The sequence below is a fragment of the Suricata suricatta genome, chromosome 4 (assembly GCF_006229205.1).
Source record: "Suricata suricatta isolate VVHF042 chromosome 4, meerkat_22Aug2017_6uvM2_HiC, whole genome shotgun sequence".
Classification (NCBI taxonomy): domain Eukaryota; kingdom Metazoa; phylum Chordata; class Mammalia; order Carnivora; family Herpestidae; genus Suricata; species Suricata suricatta.
Genome location: NC_043703.1, coordinates 91196331 through 91200716, shown reverse-complemented (window position 1 = coordinate 91200716; position 4386 = coordinate 91196331). Strand labels below are relative to the sequence as shown.

Sequence of the window (4386 nt, the reverse complement as noted above, 5' to 3'; positions counted from 1 at the left end):
TATTTTCTAGAGATTTTTGTACACCAGTTACTCATAGAGTATCCAAGAGTAGACATATCCTGATCTGCAGCCTCCCTGATGAACACTTTGTTACTGTAAGAGAGGAAAAATAATCTGAGCATTTTTTATTACGAATTGGCATATTTATTTCTCAATTTGTGAAAACGTCCTCAATTTGTTGATGTAGCAAACAAATATCAACTCTGATTGCTATGCAAAAGAACAGAAGATAGTCTGCCGTGCAATGAACTTTAAAGTTCAACTGCATACAGGCAACATGCTATATATGAAAAAATTACTAACTGAACTACAGGTATTAAATACTGAAAAAAATTAACAGCATTTAGTATTAATACAGAAAAAAATTATTATAATTTATTTTATTTAACAATCTAGGAAGTTCGCAGCCATCAGCAGTTCCAGTGAAATTTCAGGTGCAATTGGGAATTCAGGAATCTCTGTGGAGCTGTTAGTGTAGCGAACCTTGTAGGTAAAATACATGCATACTTCTGATAGCACATGTGAAGGAATCTCTCTAAAATTGACTTCATTAGTTTCGTGTTCAGCAGACTGGCCTGGGCCACTCAAAATGGCTTTTATTGTTCCGGATGTTAGTGCAAGCTCTCTTTTTACAATAAACTCATGACCATCCGAAGATATCAATTTGACATAACATGGCATCAGGGCCTTCACAGCCACTATAGGTTTTCTCTTCTCCATCCACTATGTTCTTACGAAATTCTACTTACTTCCACAGGAACTTCAGTAGTTTCTGCATTATTCCACTTACATGAAAATCGAGAACAGGCAAAATGAAATTATGGTGAGATACATCAGTGGCTGCTTCTGGAAGAACAGGAGGCAACTTTCAAGAGGCGTCTAGAAAGGTCCTGCCGCCCTCTTCTCCCCTCCCCCAAATCAGGAGCTAAGGAGGTCTGGGGAGGTTAAGAGCTTCCCAATCTGAGCATTTTTATGCTCGCTCTGATGAAGAGTGGGATTGTGGAAAGACATGATAGGACAAAGGGTATAAGGGAAGTGTATAGTACGAAGCAGAAAATCTAGCGAAGCTAAAATTTATTAGGATTCTTCTGTGTCTCTTTGCCTTGCAAAATAAGGATGCTCCTTTCCTCTGAGTATTGGGGGGGAGGTGGCACCTCTCACAAGAGTTTTACTTTACTTTAAAAAAATTTTTTTTAATGTTTATTTATTTTTGAGAGAGAGAGTGTGTGTGAGCAGGGGAGGGGCAGAGAAAGAGGGGGACACAGAATGTGAAGCGGGCTCTAGCTTGTCAGCACAGAGCCTGACATGGGGGTTCAACTCACGAACCACAAGATCATGACCTGAGCTGAAGTCGGATGCTTGGCCAACTGAGCCACCCAGGCGCCCCTACTTTACTTGTTAAGTAATCTCTGCTCCTAATAGGGAGCCTGAACTCACAACTCTCAGACCAAGAGTTGTGTGCTCTACTGACTGAACCAGTCAGCCAGCACCCTGTCAAAGGAGGGTTTTATGACCTGCTTCAAAGGAAGGTCAGAGGGGCGTCTGGGTGGCTCAGTCAGTTAAGCATCCAGCTTCGGCTCAGGTCATGATCTCATGGTTCATGGGTTCGAGCCCCGCATTGGCCTCTGTGCTGACAGCTAGATCAGAACCTGGAGCCTGCTTCAGATTCTGTATCTCCCTCTCTCTCTCACCCTCCCCTGCTCACACTGTCTCTTCTCTCAAAAATAAACAAAAAACATTAAAAAAAAAGGTCAGAAAGTTCTTCCTGAACATGCCATTTCTCAAACTCTTCCAGCTTTAATTATGCAATATGCCAAACTACCATGTTTTGTGGGAGCATTTCCTTAACCCCACTGTTAATATTCAGTATTCATTTTCTTCATAAAAGTACCTGGATTATTTGACTACAAATGCTTTGTCATAACAAGTAGCAAATTTGTTTTGGAGGCTATTTATAATCTACAGCCAGGGCCAGCAAACTGTTCCAGGTCAAAATCAGTCCAGTATGTGTTTTTGTAAATAAAATTTTATTAAAACACAGCTGCTTTCATTCATTTGTGTGTTATCTGTGGCTGTTTGCCATGATGGAAGAGCTGAGACACAGAGACCACATGGTCTGCAAGACCTAAAATATTTAGTCCCTGGCCCTTTACATAGTTTGTAGACCCTTGATCTATAGAATAAAGACAAATAACTCAATATGTTAAGGGACCACTACAAAAAAAGTAATCACTCCAAAAGCTGCAAAGGATGCCATCCTAAGCCAGTATGCCTTTGCACCAGCAACGCAATAGTCTTTGCTTAAAAAGTAGACTTCCACATTCCTAGTTGTGAGGAGACGTCAAAGTGAAAGTCATAATCACAATGGAGGTGCTCTACTTTTAGTAGTAAATGAAAGGGGTTTTGTTTTTTACAATGTTACATTAGGGAGGACGCCATGCTAAAGGGACAGCTCTCGAAGCTTTCAAAACCTTGGCTCTCGAAAAGAGAAAAATCAACCACAGGTACCTTCTATAGCTGGACTTCAATATGATTTTAATTACTTTTACATTTTATTTTATTATTTTTTAATGTAAACTCTATGTCCCACGTGGGTCTCGAACTCACGACCCAGAAACCAAAGCCACATGTTCCACTGAGCGAGCCAGCCAGACACTCCTACAACATTTTAAAGTTACGTTCTAGTAATAAGTCTTCCTGCTTGTTGGGGGAGGCAGCGGATGGGATTATAGAATAAAGTGGGCTTGATCCAGTTATATTCATCAATATCACGGCATTCAGCCCATACAAATGGATTACTCAGCCAAGCTTCCTCCTCACTCCAACCTGATCATCATTCCAGGAGCTGCTTAACCAAACCATTAAGTAATTAACTGGATGAGTCCATTCATATATACATATAACTACTAAGTAAAATCTAGATAGTAAATCGCTGATGCTACTCACCCGAGGCACCCGTTAAGTGAAAATTAACACAGGGCATAAAATTTGGAGTATACTTCTCTAGTGCATTTCACCTCAAGTTTGTTTCTTTTGAAATATGTCAAAATGAAAATTATAAAACATAAAGCAGATTTGGAAAAAATTAAACACTTAAAAAATATTTACTTATTTTTGAGATAGAGACAGAGGGTGAGCAGGGTCGGGGCAGAGAGAGAAAGAGATGCAGAATCCCAAGCAGGCTACGTCAGCATAGGTGTCATCTCAGACTCACAAACGGAGAGATCATGAACTGAGCTCAAGTTAGACGCTTAACCGACTGAGCCATCCAGGTGCCCCAGATGTGAAAAAATTTTACTGTGAATACCCACAAACCCAAATCTACATTAACACATTTTCCCTTTAGTCAGATTAATACAGATTTACCACTTTTAGATGTAGAATTTGATGAGATGTGACCTATGGATAGTTACATAACCACCACCATCACGAGATAGAGCTGTTCCATCACTCTGGAAAGTTCCGCACACCTCTCTGCTGTCAAACCCCAGCCCCTGGCAACAACTGATCTGTTGTCACTAAAATTCTGCCCTTTTTGAATTTCAGATAAACGGAATCATACCATATGGAGTCTGGGTCTTCTTTCATTCAATGTAAAGCCTTTGAGATTCACGCCCATGTTGTTGCATGAATTGATAGTTTTTCCTTTTTGCTGTGAAATAGCATTCATTGTATGCATGCAGCTTACCCTTTATACCAGTTGATGGAGTTCTGGGGTGTATCTAATTTTGGACTATGGTAAATGAAGCTCTTTATAAACATTCCTGCACAGATTTTTATGTGAACATGTTTTCACTTCTCTTGGGTAAATGCTGAGGAGTAGAATTGCTAGGCCCTGAGGTTATATAATAGTTAAGTTTATAAGGGAGGTGGTTTTTTGGAATGTTTGAACTAGAATAGTCAGGGCACCTTTGATAAAGGAGGATTAAGTTGGAAGATTCATACTATGTTATTGTAAGAATTACTATAAAGCTACAATAATTAAAATACTGCACCAAATGGCTTTCTAAAGTTATTGGACCTTGGCACAAAAACAGACACATAGACCAATGGAATAGAATAGAGAACCCAGAACTGGGCCCACAAATATACGGCCAATTAATCTTTGACAAAGCAGGAAAGAGTATCCAAAGAGAAAAAGACTGCCTCTTTAGCAGGTGGTGCTGGGAGAACTGGACAGCAACATGCAGAAGAATGAAACTAGACCACTTTTTTACACCATACACAAAAATAAACTCAAAATGGCTGAAGGACCAGAATGTGAGACAGGAAACCATCAAAACCTTAGAGGAGAAAGTAGGAAACAACCTCCTTGACCTCGACTGCAGCAATTTCCTCCTTGACACATCCCCAAAGGCAAGGGAAATGAAGGCAAAAATGAACTAT

General features: G+C 39.9%; 1 pseudogene; it reads right to left on the bottom strand.

The window, feature by feature from the left end:
- Positions 1–365: 365 nt before the first annotated feature.
- On the bottom strand, positions 366–725 carry LOC115288980 (annotated as a pseudogene).
- Positions 726–4386: the final 3661 nt, after the last annotated feature.